The 18901-nt window shown below is 32.0% G+C and overlaps 1 protein-coding gene across 6 annotated transcripts in view; it reads right to left on the bottom strand.

Moving 5' to 3' along the window:
- ROBO1 (roundabout guidance receptor 1) overlaps nucleotides 1-18901 on the bottom strand; it is a 1106753-nt gene that overhangs the window by 1030776 nt on the left and 57076 nt on the right. The gene's annotated exons all lie outside the window — the stretch shown is intronic.

The following is an 18901-nucleotide window of genomic DNA, read 5'->3' on the forward strand; positions in this document are numbered from 1 at the left end:
ATCTGTGTTGTTGTAAAAGGATTAGATGCATGACTTATTGGGAAATCTGAGGCTCTGGAATCTTAGAAACAAAAGGTGGATGCAAATACACAACATATGCTTTGTAATATTGGGCAAATCTCTATTCTCGATTGTTTCTTCGTCATTATTTAAGACTATATTCATAAGACTACAATCATTCAATCATTTGCTATACCAGGCTGCTTAAGAATTAAGTGAGATATATGGTACATCTGTTGGAGCACACTAGCTGTTAATCACTACCCTCCCTTATGAGGCAAATATCACAAAGCAGGAAGAGAGCCAACTGCAACAGCAGGGAATCAACTAACAAGGAAAAAAGATAGGAAACAGCAGAGAATACAATCAGTTAAATTGTTATTCCTGGAAAATATCTTAGTTTTTTCCATATATAATTCTATTCAATTTTAGCAATATATTAGCAGTATGCTAATATTTTTCCCCAATATATTGTTATCCTTACTTTTATGGAGTTATAAAATCTGTGTTCATGTTTTCCTGGTTTAAAACACATCTTGGTAGTAAAATGTCTAAATAAAAAAACAAATATTGGGAAGAAAATATATCAAAATAACATTTAAAACCTAAAATCATATTAATAAACAATTGAATACAGGATATTCTGCATAAATTTAAAATAATTCTTAATTGTAAAATAATTGTTTCCTTTCTTCAGTTGTAAATCAATCAGTTAAGTGATTAATCAAGCTTCTGCTAAACCAAATTGAATCAATTAACTTCACCTGCAGTTAATCAAAACTTTATTTGGATCCTGGCAAAATTGTGATACTGCCTTTCTGTTCTTATCATTTCCAAATATCTTTGCAAGAGTTTTCTGTTAGGAAAAGTAATATGCCACTCTCCCCCCAACCCCAAAATGTCTATCTAATCCATAGAACCTGTAAATATACTATCTTATATGGAAAATTAAAAAAACAAAAAGATTTCTGGATGTGATTAAGGTTAGGGACACTGTGATGTGCAGTTTTCCTGGAATGTCCAGGTGAGCCTAATTTAATGACTCAGACCCTAAAAAGCAAAGAACATTTCTTGGCTGTGGTTACAGAGAGATGCAAAGAGAGATGGGAAATCCAGAATACAAGTAGCGTGAGAAAGACTCAGCTTGGTCCTGGCAGGTTTGAACATAGAGGAATGGTCACTAGAAGTGAGAGAAGGCAAAAACACAGAATAGCAATATTCAAACCAGATTCTTCCCTAGAGCCTACAGAGAGGAACATAGACTTATGGACACCATGCTCTTAGTTCAGTGAAACTGTGTTAGGTTTCCAACATATACAACAGTCAGATGCTAAATTTACTTGTTTTAAGTCACTAAATTAGTTAGTGGCAAAAGAAAACCAACATAAACAAACATTTTCCATTTGGCATTTTTCATCCTGTAATCCCACATTTCCCAGTACTAGGACCATTATACTGACTGCTAACTGTGCAGCACTTTTTACCACGGTGTCCCTAAATTGATTCACTTATTCATTTAATGAGTATTATCCAAACCGAACAGGTCTCATATGTTCCATCTATAACACGATTTGTCATCTTTTCAAAATATCCCAAGTACATATCCTGGTGTGAGTTCTAACGTAAAACAACAAAAACAGAGGTAGCATTGTGTAGTAAATAACCCTTCAAAAATAGCTACTATTTACAGACTGTCAACTATGTTCCAGGTACTTTACATATATGATTTACTGTATTCATGGTCAATTCCAAGATATGTATTCTTATAAACATCTTCAAGATTCAGAAACTGTGGCTTTAACAGAAATAATTTGATGGTAAGAATAAAATGCAGGATATAAATGCAGATCTGTAAATCCCTAACACACATGAAGACAAGTCCCTGTATTTTATAACATTTGTGCATTAATGAGATGGTTTCCTAACCCCCAAAAATAGCTACCTAGCAGTGACGTTTCTAATGCCAGATATTTACAGCCATAGAACAGAGTATCAGGGGAATTTGTACCTTCCTCTGCCCCTTCCCAAAGTCACTGCTTACCGTCTCAATATTCCAGGTCCCCAAAGGAATAAAAGCAAGAAGCCTAACTCTTCAAAATTTATGAGAGAAACAATAGTACACGACAATAGTAAAGTATAAAATACTATTCATTATATAACAGAATATATGAAATATATGTGTATTATATAGAATATATAGTTTTCTATATCTATATATCTATGTTTAGCCATGAGATATAATTTGAGCATTGAACAATGCATTACTACTATTTCACATGATAAATGTCAAGGAAGGGGGGAATTAGTTTTCTCCGCACAAATCAAACCATAAAGCTAATTGGCTTGTTTTCTAAAAATCAACTGTATAGCTAATGTAAATATAAGTATTTGGAAATTATCTTTTTCTTACTTATGTTAACCAGCTTCTTGCCAGTTTTATCCGCATAAGCTTGTTAGCAAGTTCTCTTTTAATAACTAGCACAAAGTTAATTTCTAGCCAAGAACTCTTAGCATTGTCATTATTTCAAATGCTAAGAGTTCTTGGCTAGAACTAAATGCTAAAAGTAATAAAAGTTCAAATTGTAATATTCTACTGTATGTTTAAAGTTTCCTTTTATCAACCTGGTGTTTCTGTTTCGGTCATAGGTAATTTGTGTGTTTTGATTTCTCATTAATGAAGCTCATTTTTGGCTTTGTTTTGTATTAGCTACAGAAGAGCAGACAACACAATTGTTTTGAATCTTGCCTTTATATAGCACATCTTCCAGTGTGACAAAGAGACATAGTTAATTTTTATAGAGGAAATAAAAGGTATATTTTAGAAAGTCAGAGAAAACCTTCTGGTAGACAGGACTATAAAGCTGATGATCAAGGGAAGAGTAGAAATTATCCAGAAGAAAATGAGATTCAGGAGAGCAAATATTGTTGGCATAGGGAGCAAGAACAGCAAGTGGGAAGGTGGAATGTTTAGAAGAAATGAAAGTAACTATACTTTTAGAACAAATGCAAAGCAGAAAGCATCCATAGTGGAGAGTTAAGTATAGATTAAAATGTATCAGTTTTATAGGATCATACTTAATAGGACCATCCTGAGAGTATGGTGGCACCATAAAAATAAAGAAAGCTGAGAATAATCAGATTTTTTTTTCTACCCTAGCTTAGCATCAGAGAAAGATTTCAATGAAACTAGTTAGGATGCTTACGTGCATATCCAAGAGGACAGTATGGTGATTAGTGTCCTCAGACAGGAGCAAGTAAGGAAAATTAAAACTCTTGAAAGCAGTGTTCCATCCAAAGACCCCATTGTGACTATTCTCTCAGCTATATTCCAGAAGAAAGACACAGGAAGGCAAGTACTGCATGATCTCCCTTATGTGTGAGATCTAAAAAAGTCCATCGCATAGAAGCAGAGTAGAATGGTGATTACTACAGGCTGGAGATGGGGACACTGGAAAGATGCTGGTGAAAGAATGCACAATTTCAGTTAGACAGGATAAATAAGTTCAAGATACCTAATGTATATCATGTGCCTATCATTATTAATAATGTAGGCGGACTACTCCCTATCCAAAATATCTGGGACAAGCAGTGTTTTAGGTTTAGAATATTTTTTCAGATTTTGAAATATTTGCATGTACATAATGAGACATCTTGGGAATAGGATCCAAGCCTAAACACAGAATTCATTTTTGCTTCATATACAACTTATACACAAAGTCTGAGGTAATTTTATATAATTATTTTAAATAATTTTGTGCATGCAACAAATGTGTTTTGACTGTGACCCTTTGCATAGGGTCAGGCGAGGGCTGGTGCTCAAAAGGTTTCAGATACTGGGGCATTTAAAATTTCAGACATAAAGATTATGGATGTTCAGCCTGTATATTGTGTACTTGAAAATTGTTAAAATATTAGATTTGAAAGGCCCTAATCAAAAATCAAAAAACATAAGTATATGAGATAATATATGTATTCGTTTGATTTAATCATTTCACTATATATATATATAGACATCAGAGCATCATCTTGTATAGCATGTATATATACAAACTTGGTCAATTAAAAATAAAATTTAAAAAGGAAAGACAGGAAATGCGGTCTTTCTAAAGTAGTTTGATGGAAATATGCAAGCAGATTATCCGGTTAATAAAATACACATCAATACATAGGGGTGTGTGTATGTGTTTGTCATTTTTTTTGGTTTTTTTTTTTTTTTTTTGAGACATTATTTTAGATCTTGTTCTGTAACCCAGGCTGGGGTGCAGTGACACAATCATAGCTCATGGTAACATCAAACACTTGGGATGAAGCAATCTTCCTCAGCTTCCAAGCAGATAGGGCTATGGTTGTATACTTCCATGCTTGGTTAATTTTTATAATTATGTTTTCACAGAAATGGAATCTCTAATTCCTTTTTAATGGAATTCCATTCTAATCAAATGTGGACCAGACTGGTCTCAAGCTCATGGCCTCAAACAATCCTCATACTTGGACCCTCCAAAGCACTGGCATTATAGGTGTGAGCCACTGGGCCCCACCCTGGATTTGCTTTGTTATTAAGAGTACACCAGTCTAAGATAAATAACTTAATTTACACATTCGATTTTTGAAGGACACCAAAAATGATACTGTAAATTGTACTACCTCCTAATTAAGTTTCTCAAATACCATGGTCATATTATCATCTCGAGAATTTATTTAATTAAATATCATCAGCAGTGGGTACATAAATTACATAACATTTTTTTCAAAATTCAGACTATTTTTCCAACTCTAAGTTTTGGACATGGCCGAATTTGGAATTTAAGTGTCAACTTTAAAAAAAAGTTGTAACAAGAAAAGTATAGAGCTAAAATTGGATTATGAAATAAGCATTTGAAACAACTTCCATGTAATCACTCACATACCAAAGAATATTCTTCGTTTAGATTCATAAAGTTCTCAGGACAAAAAACAACAAAACACTCTGGAATTATGGGAGGATGCACAAATGCATTCTAGTTATGTAAGTGTAATAAAAATTCCTTATAGAAACACACTCATTTTGACAGTAGAATGTCTAACTAGCATTCTTTTATGTCTTACAAATAATTTATAAACCACAGCTTACAAAAACGTCCTATTTACTTATCTCTGTTGTCTATTGTTTTATAATGTCTTGACAAATTTAATAGATTTTTAAGCTAGATTTGTTCTTAATCCAGTGATATATGTTGTGCAAGGTTGAAGACATGGTTTACCACCCAACTCTGATCTATCTCCACTTCAGGTTTTCTGTTTTGCTCTTACATTCTGCCTCTTTCTGAAGCAAAATTATTCCAACTAATATAATAAATGGCTCACATTTTCACCATCAAGTTAAAATTAAATGAGAAAATACAGTGGAGGTTAACTTTAAAAGTTATCCCTAAAATAATGTTTGAAGGGGGATTAGTAAATAATTTACATTCATACATGTCTTGGTATACATAACTTCTAAAGAAGCCATATTCATTTTAAAGCCATATTCGTTTACCTTACCCTGTGCTGTTAGCAACAATATATGTAACAATATACAATATATGAAACATTTTTACATGTTAACAAGCGTGTAGAAACAAAATTGGAAGAATTATTTTTAGAATACATAAAATGGAAAATTATTTATCAGAGATATAACTTGTTTCAGGTTTTTTAAAAAGCAATTTGGCAATGATGTGAGCGTGAAACATTATATAAACTTTGGTAATTTTGATTGTAGGATTCTAGGATTCTAATTATAATAAAAATTCTAATTATAATAAAAATATTGATATTTTAATTACAATTATAATTTATAAATATAATTATTGTAATAAAAATATGGATACTTTCATTTGTTTTTTCACTTTTTGGAAGAAAACTATCATTTTAAAACCAAAGGAAGGAAAATAAATTTTTTTAAAACTGTAGAACATGTCAGTATACTGATTAAATTCAAGAAAGAGGAGGAGAGGGAATCTGAGGTATGCCAGCTATGTGCTATGTTTTGTTCAAAGATATCCAAAGCAAATGAGAAAACTATGAACATCTGATAACTGATACATATTGTCTTTCAAAAATTAAAAACTAAATAAGATTAATAAAAGCAAGCTTTTTTAAGTAGTGCCTATTTAGTCTCTCTCTGTCCTGGTACTAATTACTTATTTGTACTAAAAATCTCTCTTAATCAATGCAATATTAACCCCTTTGACTATATGGGATATTCAACACACCAGTGTTGGCTTGTTCTATTTGATTCAGAATTACAATGACTTTACTTTAAATTTTGATTTAATTACACTAATCCAACATGGGCTATTGATTACCAATTTATTTCGTAGAGACTGTTTTTGTTTTTTTTTTTTTTTTCTTCTTTTTCTTTTACTTTAATAAAAAGACAGGGAACACTAAGCACTTGAAACCTAGAGCAGAATAAGAACTACCTTGTGAGTGGAGAACGCAAAAAAACTCTAGTGACAGAAAAATGCCTACTGAACAATACCCATGTGATTTTGAAGGAATTGAGTCTATTAACAAGAAATTATGTTGAAATACCTTATTACTAAATGTGGATTCTAGAGTAATCTAGAGGAACATAGAGCAAAGTACTGGGAATACAAAAAAATCATATAAGGCATTTTGTGCTGTGATTATGTTTACAATCTAAAACACCATGAGTAAATATATCATTAGGAAGTTTAGTATCAGTAAAAATGAGGTGAACATAGTTATGGGATTTTTTTCCCCAATCAAAAGAACTATATATATAGCATCATTCGTACCTGGGAGAGAGTTGTATGTTAGAACTGACATCTACTTCTTGAACATTGGAATAAGAATTAGAATGTGGGAGGGATTTGCATATTTTGTTCACTAAAATGTTAATATGTGACCATATTTATGTATTTGTGATATAGTGATAATTTTTACTTTCTAAATATTTCAACTGTATATTTTTATAGCTTGTAATTTTATCCCCAAGACTGAGTTCTCTCTGGGGGAAATCCCTTCAGCTGATTCCCAAGTTTTTGCATATTTAATCTCTCTCTTGTTCTGGGTTCCATTACTTTACCTAATTACTTATTTGTACTAAGAAAAGTCTGCTGTATTGTAATATTAAACCTAAAGCCTACTTGTTGTTGCTTATCAAATGTAACTAATAAACCTTATTAAGGAATTGATCTATAACTTGGTATAAGTGAATTATTTAGATAAAAGTAATATATATTTACATATTTAGATATATTTATATCATGTGCTGTTAGCAATATATGTAATGACATGCAATATATGAAACAGATATATTTAATATAAATTTATATTTTACATAATATAAATATAAATATTTTAAAATATAAATATAAAATATATTTATATTATTTATATCTAAATAATACATATGAGTTATAGAAGACAAAAAGACATTCCTGGCAATAAATCTTGTATAACAAATTGTAAATACCATCTAGACATTTATATTGTTTTCTAAGGTCTAATTGAAATAAATAAAGGATGATGTCATGATATCTAAAATATTTTAACTAAACTGGTCTCAAGAAAATGAGGCAGAGGTAAAAGAAAATGGCACCTGGATAAATTACCTTCTCGTTTAGTCTGTTTTTCAAGTCTTCTAAAATGTTCTACTTTCTCATAGACTATCATCACTTCAAAAATGACAGTGAAAAAAGTGGCAATTGTATTAGTTCGAGAGACATGTTCAGACTGAGATTACGTAAAGTCAACATCACCTCCGAATGTATTAACTGGGAAGTTGATCTCATTTTGCTTTTGCCCTCTTTTGAAAATTGTTCTGTTTCTGGTTTCATTGGAGAGTGAAAAAAATCAGAAATATATTGTCTCAAATGGATACTGGGTTCATTTCTCTGTGCAGAGAACCAGGTTTCTAGTGACAGACATTTGCTAGAAGTAGGAGAAAAATAAAGGTAAACGTGCAAAAATATAAAAGCTCAGTGTTCCCAACATGGTCTATGTGAGTTTCCTTGGTATGGACTACCCAGCCAGTTATAACTGGTGTTGGGAAGGCAGGTGGAACAGGACAGTATCCACCTGAGCAAGAATGGTTCAAACGATATATAATTATCATTTTCTAATAAGAAAGTTTGGAGTAGTCATTCAAAAATGTTTGTTAAAAGAGAACAAGTAAGTCAATGCATAGATGTAGTCATCTATTCTGCAGAATAGCAATGTTAATTCAAGAATTTGAGAATATTTTAGAAAACATTAGATACATACTTCACACATACAAATGACAAAAAGAATATCCAATGAGCTACATTTAATTTTGAAATAGTGATAATATTTTAAGGAGAATAAAATTACATTCAATTATTATGGATCATGCAGAAATGGAGAATAAACACCAAAATATGAAATAATGTATTGACATTATTGCCTAAAACCGAAGTATTTTAATGTACAAAAAGAACAAACCAAATAAAAAAAAAATGACCAAAATACATCGTGGCAAGTATTTTAAAAATCTTTTTCACAATAAGACATAGGATGAGATGGTATATTAATAATAATAGTTTTTAAGGTTCCATGGATTGGAAAATGTAGTTTATAACAAGAAAATATAACCAAGAAGCAGAAAATTTAATCAGAAATGCAAAAGATTATTAACCGTAAGCACAATAAATTAGCATTTTGTTAATTTGTAAACCTTGGAAATAATTTTGTCCAATTTTGTTCAGTGAGGCCTCACTTCAAATATGGCCAACATTGTGAAAAAATTGAATATATAAAATGAGTTAAATGTATGTATATATTGCATTTAGATGAAAAATTGGTATGTTAAAAAATCTAATATTTTTAAAACATTGTTTTTTAAATATTAGATTTTTAAAATCATTTTTATTGAAAAATAAAATTGTTTTAAAAGTGTTTTTGATACTTTATTGCAACATAAGGATAAAAAATTAGAAGCCACTTGAATTTCCGTCTATTAGGAGATAACCTACTTGTAATACTTTTCTCAGGTACATACTAGGCAGCAAATTAAATATGAGGATTTTGAAGACTGATGTGGCACAAAATATTCATTGACACAAGTTTTATAGATATTAGTTTTCCAACGCATACAACTATAACTATTAGTAGCGATAAGTAATGAAGAACATAAAACTTGTCAGACAGGTCATCAATGAAATATAATTTTTAATTTCATCTATTTTTCTCATGTGCTCATTCTGCCTTTATTATTGGTTAAAAAAATAGACAAATAAGGTAGGTAAGATAGATAGATACATCAGTGAGGTAAATGGATAGGTGAAGTATCCACGTCTTTTAATTTTGCTTTTCTACATATAAATATATACGATAGATAATAACTTGATTAGTTAGAAGTAAATTTTAGGCTATTTTTCATATGTTCTAGTTCTTACAGAATATGCTTCTATTGAAGAAATCCTAACAGGTCAATTGCCAAATTTCTCATTTCCCTCTTATTTTCCATTTAGTTAACAAAGAGGCAGACTTGTAGTTAAACCACCATTAAGAAGTTACCTAATTCAATCTTAAAGTATTCCTAAAGGGAACTAACATTAAGAGAGAAAGTATTGCTGGCACAATAAATTTTTTTGAGGAACTGAAGTGTTTAGTTAGGCAGTGAGAACATTAATAATTTATGAAGGAATTCAACACATAAAGCAGACAGAGTTGACTCTTGACCATTAAAGAATAAATCAAAAAAAAAAAAAAACCTACTGAATAGATGTTGAAAGTGCTGATAAGCTTTAAAATCATAGGTTTTTTGACCTCTCTAAGCACTTGCCACATTTGATCACAAAATGAAAGTTTAAGAAACATCTCATAACATAAATTATGCACTGTGTAGTTTTTTTCAAAGAAAGATCATTAAAGGACATTTGTCATATAATATTTACAAATATATATATATATATGACATATTAACAATAACATTTATGGGTAGAATATAAGATGTAACTAAAATAAAAACAGTAAGTTTGAGTGAAAAACTGCCACCTTTAAAGGGTATCTGTGGGTCAAATTTGAAAATGTTCGTTATAATTGATGATTATTGTTTCTTCCTGAAGTGCAAAAATAATACATGGTATGGAATTTCCCTGGGATTCCATGATATGTTAATAAACAACACAGTACAAGCATAGGGAGTCCCCCACATGGCAAGAGGGCATGATCGTGTGCCTTCCAGGTTTGTCTGACATCTGAAAACCAGATTTCTCTGACATTTCAAAATCTTGATGTGTCATAAATGCAATGACATTCTAAATCAAATTGATACATTGACCCCTATATAAATATGAATTTTTTTTATGGAGAAAGCAACATATAAAAAGTTGAGACCTCTTGGCTCCTCTCACAGTGGCTTCCAAAAGCACATCTACCAGAAGTACTATTTTTATAATTGAGTCCATAGGTGAGGATTCAGAGAAAGCCTTGGATAGGAGCTATTTATTAAGATGTATGCTTTTTTCATAATTGTAGATCTCTGAGTTTTCAGTTGACCAACTGGTTGACTACAATAAAAATATTTTCTAGATCTAAGTGCTGGCCAGTGAGATATAAGCAAAAATAATATATGGCAGCTTCTGTGACCATTACTTGAAAAGTAGTTACCGATTGCCTTTGGTCTATTTTTTTAAAATATTTTTAATCGTTATCTTAGAGTGATGGAGTATATGTGCAGGTTTGTCATATGGGGTTATAGCATGATACTCAGGTTTGGGGTACAAATGATCCTATCACCCAGGTAGTGAGCATAGTACACATAGTTTTTCAGCCTTTGTCCTCCTTCTCATCTCTCTAGTAGTTCCCTGCATCTGTCGTTGCCATCTTCATGACCCGGAGTAACCAATGTTTAATTCCTACACATTATTGAGAACATGCAGTATTTGATTTCCAGCTAATGTGCTTAGGATAACAGCCTCCATCTGCATCCACGTTGCTGCAAAGGACATGATTTTGTTTTTTTATGGCTGCATAATATTCCATAGTGTTTATTTACCACATTTTCTTTATTCAATCCACCAGTGATAGGCATATCTAGGTTGATTCCACGTCTTTGCTATAATGAATAGTGCTGTGATGAACACATGGGTGGGTGTGTCTTTTTTGGAGAACAATTTATTTTGTTTTTGATGTGTATCCAGTAATGGGATTGCTGGATCAAATGGTAGTTCAGTTTCAAGTTATTTAAGAAATCTGCACACTGCTTTCCATAGTGGCTGAACTAATAATTTACATTCCCACAAACAAGGTAAAAGTGTTCACTTTATTCTGCAACCTTGCTAGCATCTGTTGCTGTTTGGCTTTTTAGTAATAGCCATTCTAACTGGTGTGAGATGGTACCTCATTGTGATTTTGATTTGTATTTTTTATGATGAATGATGCTGAACACTTTTTCATATTTGCTGGCTGCTTGTATGTTTTCTTTTGAGAACTGTCTATTCATGTCTTTTGCCCACGTTTTAATGGGATTATTTGTTTTTTGATCTTTCAATTAAGTTGCTTGTAGAGTCTGGATAATAGACTTTTGTCAGATGCATTCTTTGTGGAGATTTTCTCCCATTCTCTGGGTATTTGTTAATGCTGTTTTTAATTTCAATTTTTGTTTTTATGGCAATTGCTTCTGGGGACTTAGCCATAAACTTTTTCCAAGGCCATCATTTTAGAAGGTGTTTCCTAAGTTTTCTGCTAGGATTCTTATAGTTAAGATCTTACATTTAAATATTTAATTCATCTTGAGATAATTTTTTTTTTTACATGGGAAAAGATAGAGGTCCAGTTTTATTCTTCTTCATACGGTAGTGCTTTATCCCATCACCATTTATTGAATGAGAGTCCTTTCCACATTGCTGATTTTTGTCAACTTTGTCAAAAATCAGATGGCAACAGATGTGCAGCTTTATTTCTTGAGTCTCTATTCCAATCCATTGGTTGAAATGCCTGTTTTTATACTGGTACCATGCTGTTTTGGTTACTGTGGCCTTATAGTATAGTCTGAAGTTAAGTGATGCAATGCCTCCAGGTTTGCCATTTTTGTTTAGGACTGCTATTGGTTTCTTATGAATTTTAAGATAGTTTTTTCTAGTTCTGTGAAAAACTGATGTCCTTTTTACTATCTTATTACCTGGACATACCTGTTGCCATTTTGGACAATCATACCAAGGATCCCTCTACAGAGATGACAGAACTGTGAGCTAAAAAGGGCCTGAGTCACTTGGGAGGCTGAGGCAGGAGAATTGCTTGAACCCAGGAGGCGGAAGTTGCAGTGAGCCGAGATTGTGCCATTGCACTCCAGCCTGGGTAGCAAGAGCGAATCTCCGTCTCAAAAACAAAAAAAAAAAGGAAAGGGGGCCTGAGTTCCTGTGGAGTCTGTGGAACAGAGCCCACTAACCTTATATTTCTAGGCATTTACAAAATAGAGAAATACATTTCTGCCCTTTGTTGACTATTGTTATTTTCAGTCTGTAAAACTTGCTGCCAAACATAATTCTAATTATTAGTATACAGATGAAAAAACACAACTGGATGTATCAAATAACTTTAGAGTTGCATTGCCCCATATGGTAGCCAACAGACTGCCCAATACACAGCAACACATGGACATTTAGTATTGCCTAGTACCAATTGAGATGTACATGTAAAACATGCAATCTATGCTGAAGAACTAAAACAAAAAAATAATTTAAATGTTCCGTTAATTTTTTATTGATTATATTTGAAATGAAAATATTTTGAATATGTTAAATATACTACTAAAATTAATTTCATCTTAAATTACCCATATGGCTCACTTTATATAACTATGGACAGGGCTGTTATTGAAAGCAGACTCTATAAAGTAGACTATGTATCTAAACTTCTTCCTCTCATGTATAGGCTCTTCCTATCAGATCACGCCACTGCTGTTGGTGTGGTAAGATGTACAATTGAGTTACACTGCATATAAATATAACTAAATATCAGGTAAATATCATTGAAACTAGTGATGTAAAAATCACAACATACATAATTAAAAGAAAATGGCTAAAGTCAGAAGGATGTGAACAATTCTAAGAGTATTTGAAGCAAAAGCTATAGTTGAAATGGTAAGAAAATAGAGTATGGAAGAAGCAGCTTTCTCAGTTGGTAAAATTTTAATTAATGACAATGTCTACTTGGCATAAAAAGATACAGTTGTGCTCAGGTGGATAATTAGTGAAGATGCTAAGAGATGACATGGTGAAGGGATTTATAAAGCCCTAGGCTAACCCACGTCAAGCAACTAATTGACAAAAAATTTGCAACTCATTTCCTCTTCTTTTTCAAACTTAAATCTTGTGCTGGATACTTTGTGATCCATTCAAGGTCACTGATCCTCTCAGTTCACTGTAGCATGCCCGCTACTTTTCCTGGGATCCAATAACCATTCCATTCCCTCCCTCTTCAGGCTTTAGTATTGATTATTCAACTTAACCTTTATAGAAATCTAAGAGATAGGCATTATTGTTATCTCTATTTTAATGATGTGAAAACCAAAGCATGAAAAGACTAAAAACAATCACCCGAGTTCACATAATAAGCAACAGAGTCAGATTCCAACCCAGGTAAAGTGGCTTTAACTTCAAACACTTAATGTTTATGCTGTGTTATCAGTGGTGTAATAGCAAGTTATGAATTACCCGTCAGCATCCATGCCCCATGTTTTTAAACCAAGAGTTCAAATGTAATTTGCAATCCCTGTGGATCTTGGACATCCGAGTCTGCTCTTCGGCTTACTCCTGGCTTCTGGCCACAACCCTTCCATTAGTGGCCATGGCCTAAAGCAGATCAACCAGGGTATCTCAAAGGACTTTACTGAGATCATGGTAACCTACTATTCCCTTGGATGTGAGTTAGGAAGCATGTGATTTTAGGAACATTAGAAATGCCATCAAGAAGAGAAAACAGAAATAAATCAAGTCTTAAAAGCTATTGTAAAATTCTAAAGGGTCCAAAATCTAAATAGTTGTGTCCTATTAACATATAAAAATGTCTTAAAATTTATTTCTATCATTTACATATATCCTAACATATAACATATGAAAATGTCTTAAAAATTTTTATAATTAGTATCCATATTTTAGAATGGAGTACATTCTTAATTATAATTAATCTATTTAATAAGAATAGTTTATGTATCTTTCGAAATACAGCTTTTAGTCCTATGTGTATCTGATAAACTTTTTAAATAATCCTGAACCTCTTAAAATGATAAATAAATTTTACTAATGTTTGGGGTATAAGAATTTAGTAATTATCTACATTTTGTTCCAAAGAGTGTTCCTGGAAATATATATGAAACATTATTTCAGAAACTGCTACTTTATCATCTTCATAATTTTAAACAATTGATTACAATAAAAATAGCTAAGCCGTATTTAGCATGTGTACTATCTTAATACCATGTCTCCATTTTTACTTATAAAAAGTTTCATTTGTAAAAATCTATATGATCTCTTACATCAACTTAAACTTGTTTTCTTTGACAAATGAATATAATGTCAATGCTCAGAGAAACCAAACAGAATAGGGTATCTTAGAAGAATGAAATTATTTTAAACCTTTGCTTATAATTAAGCTAGATGGTAAATGGGTCTAATACTTCTATTTTTGAAATCTTTTAGAATTTCATTGGACCACTTAGATTTTTGTGTATATCACTGCTGAAATTCTAAACACATTCTTTGATTAAAAAGTATTTTGTGGCAGATATTTTTATGTTAGACAGTTTTATTGTTTTATATAATGACACCTATGGTCATAATTTTAAAATATTTTCCATACTATAATTAAGGTGGTTTTTATGAAAAAAGCAGTTTTAGGTTAGCAGCAATATTCAGACAAAGGTACAGAGATATCTCCTATACCCACTGCATATGGGCATAGACTCCCAAAGAATCAACAATCCCGCCAAAGCGGTACATTTGCTATAATTGATGAACCTACATTGGCACATTATTATCAACAGAAGTCCACAGTTTGCATTAGAGTTCACTCTTGGTGTTATATATTCCATTTTAGACAGATTTATAACAGCATGAATCCACCCTTGTAGTATCATACAGAGTATTTTTACTGCCTTAAGAATCCTTTGTGCTCTACCTATTCATCTTTCCCATACCCTCTAACCCCTTGCAACCATTCAACTTTCTACTGTTTTCCATAGTTTGACTTCGAGGATATCATACGATTAGAATCATACAGCTGGAAGCCTTTTGAGATCGGCTTCTTTCACTTTGTAATATGCATGCAAGTTTCCTTTATGTCTTTTCATGACTTAATAGCTTTTTCATTTAATGCTTCATAGTATTCTATTGTCTGGAATAACACCTTTATGTTCCCTTTCACTTACCGAATGATACTGTAGTTGCTTCCAAGATTTTGCAATTAGGACTAAAGCTGCTATAAATATTCATGTGAAAGTTTTTGCATGAAAATAAATTTTTAAGTTTTTTGAGTAAATACCCAGAGTGTGATCACTGGATCATATAATAGGTATATATTTAGTTTTGTAAGATATCACTAAAATGTCTTCCAAAGTAGCTATATCATTTTACTTTCTCACAAGCAATAAATGTGAGTTCTTGTTTTTCAACATTCTCATCAGCATCTGTATTGCCAGTCTTCTGTATTTTAATGAGTAGGTATATAGCAGTATCTCATTGCTGTTCACTGCATTTCCCTGATGACGTATAATAATGGAGCTTCTTTTTATGTGCTAATTTGCCTCCTGTCTATCTTCTTCGATAAGGTATCTGTTAAGGTCTTTGTCTTGTTTTTATCATGTTGTTTTGCTTTTCTTCTCAGGTTTTACAAATTCTTTATATATTTAAGATAAAAATCCTTTTTTGATTTTTTTTAACTGTTTTCTTCCACTTTGTGGCTTGTCTTCTCATTCTCTTGACAGTCTCTTTCGCAGAGCAAAACTTTTAATATAATCTTTAAAATTAATTATCAATTCTTTTATAAATTGTGCTTTTGGTGTTGTATCTAAAAAGTCACTGCCAAATCCAAGGCCACACAGATTTTCTCTTATAATCTAAGAGTTTTAGTTTTGCATTTTACATTTATATTGTGATCTATTTTTAGAATATTGTACAGTCCCTGTTTAGATTTACTTAGTTTTCTCATGGGGACGTCCAGTTGCTCTAGCAACATTTGTTTAAAAGATTGTCTTTGTCTGTGCTCCTTTGTAAAACATTAGATTGCCATATTTATTTATGTGGCTGTATTTCTGGGCTCGCCCTTTTGCCCCATGATCTATTTGTTTGTCCTTTTACCAATGCTGCATCACCTTGATTACGGTAACATTATCATTGGCTTTGAATTTGGACAGTATGAGTCACCCAAGGATTTTCATTTTCATTTTTTAAAAAATTGTGTTGGCTCTGCTAGGTCCTTTTCACATAAACCTTAGAATACGTTTGACAATACATACAAAATAACAATAACTTTTTTTTTTTTTTTCCTTTTGAGATGGAGTTTCACTCTTGTCACCCAGGCTAAAGCGCAATGGCACGATCTTGGCTTACTGCAACCTCCGCCTCCCCGGTTCAAGACATTCCCCAGAAACTTTTTGTTGATTCTTCCACATTTTCTATCTATATAGTTCTGTCTATACAAACATGTCTGTCATCTGTTTTATATTTTTTTACTTCCCAATCAGCAAACCTTTTATTTTCTTGTTTTATTGCTTTAGTTAGAACTTCAAGAATAATACTGAAAACAAGTGGTGAGAATGGGCATCATTGCTTTATTTCTAATCTTAATTGAAAAGTTTCTGGTTTCTCATGATTGAGTTTCTGGATAAACGTTTTGTAGTTTTGTAGCATTTCTTCATCAAGTTGAAGAAGTTGTTCTCTATTCCTATATAACTGAGCATTTTTGTCATTAATAGTGTTGGATTTGGCAATTTTTTTCTGTATTTATGGATATGGTTATGTTGTCATCTTTATCCTGCTGATGTGATAAATTACATTAATAAAATTTTAAATGTTAAACCATTCTTGCACATCTGAGATAAATCCTATTGGGTCATAGATACAGTTTGGCTGTGTCCTCACCCATGTCTCATCTTGAATTCCCAAGTGTTGTGAAAGGGACCTGGTGAAAGGTAATTGAATAGTGGCAGCAGACATGAGCCATCACGCTTGGCCAAAAATAATTTTTTAATGCTGAAATTTAGGTCAATCAAAACACTGGTAATTTATATAAATAACCCAAAGTTATTTGGAAAAAATATAAATAACTAATCTTAAAATTGCAAAAGTAAGAAGAGTATAACAATTTATATTAGCTCCAAACAATCACTAAGTGGACTTTTTTGTTGATTTTAAATTCTCATACAAGGGGTGGTATTCTGTTTTTCCTTTTAAGAAACTGATGAAAGTTAAGAATATGCCACCATAAAATATGCTGCTGTGGCACACTGACCATTTTGCGTTAATGGCACTTGATAAACAGCAGGCACAACACCACTCTGAGCATCACTCTGTTTCTTAAAAGCAGGAGAGGAAATTTCACATGAAAGCTGCCCTCCCTACACAAGGATTAAAGTAGCATTCTTATCAAGATTGGGAAGATGAGATGGAGAGGGTTCTTTCCAGACTCTAATAAAATAACTATTTTCTTCTTTTAGCTTCCCCATATAATTTAATTCTTTTTGCAATGTAGTCTTTTTTTCCCCCAATTCTGTATAAAATGTTTCAACATTAACTGCATCTTTGGGTGTTTATTTTCTTATGAAGGTACCTCTGCCACAAAAAAAAAAAAAAAAAAAAAAAAAAATGAATTAAATAAATGTGCGTGTTTTTCTCATTTTGATCTGTTGTATGTCAATTTAGTTTTCAAGTTCAGCTGAAAATCCTGAGGATAGCAGTAAAATTTTGTGTCTCTACATGAAGGAAAAAAATGACAAGTATTTTGTTCAAGAAACGAAACTGGCAAGGGATGATGGGCTCACACTGTAATCAGAGCACTTTGGGAGACAAAGGTAAGAGACTTGGGTAAGCCCAGGAGTTTGAGACCAGCCTAGGCAACACAGTGAAACTTTGTCTCTACAAAATACTAAATAGAATTATGCAAGCATGGTGTTTTGTGCATGTGGAGTCTCAGCTATTCAGTACACGGAGGTGGACGGATTTCTTGAGCCCAGGAGACTAAGGCTGCAGTGAGCTGTGACCATATCACTGCACTCCAGGCTGGGCAACAGAGACACCTTGTCTTGAAAAATAAAAAAACAAAACAAAACAAAAAAGAAACAAAACTGATGAATAGGAGAAAGATTTAAACCCATGATGGAGGGGGGGTGTATTTTTTTTTTTTCTTTACACCAGTGATTATCAGAATCAAAAATTTCCTAGATAAATTCACTTACCAAAAGGGAAATAGAGAACACAAATATAAATCAAACTTTTGCTACTCACAGGCACATACACACACACTAATCTTTTAAATGTAAAAGGTAGGAAGTAATCAATCCATAAAATGACACATTTTAACTTGAGCAAATGTTTAGGAAGCACATTGTCCACAAAATACTCATTTTAGCTTAAGCAAAAAACAAGATCAGTGTAAACAAACATGCATGACTGATACTTAAGAACTATTTTCTCATGTCAATATGTATCCATAAACTCATTTCTTTTTCCAAGATCTTAATTTGTTCTCCAGAATGGCCTAGCCTATTATATTATACCTAAAATATAAACTTGTCAAATTTTTAATAGCTTATACAATTAGTTTGATATGTAATTGTGTTTTAAATATATATTTAATTTTGAACAGAAATCAGTAGCTACCTATTTTAGCAAGTAGGTGTACAAAGAATTTTCACATGGGTGTGATAAATGGCAGAGAATAAATTATAGAGAAA

This window comes from Sapajus apella, unplaced genomic scaffold (assembly GCF_009761245.1).
Source record: "Sapajus apella isolate SASKATOON/1434 unplaced genomic scaffold, GSC_monkey_1.0 scaffold8, whole genome shotgun sequence".
Taxonomy (NCBI): Eukaryota; Metazoa; Chordata; class Mammalia; order Primates; family Cebidae; genus Sapajus; species Sapajus apella.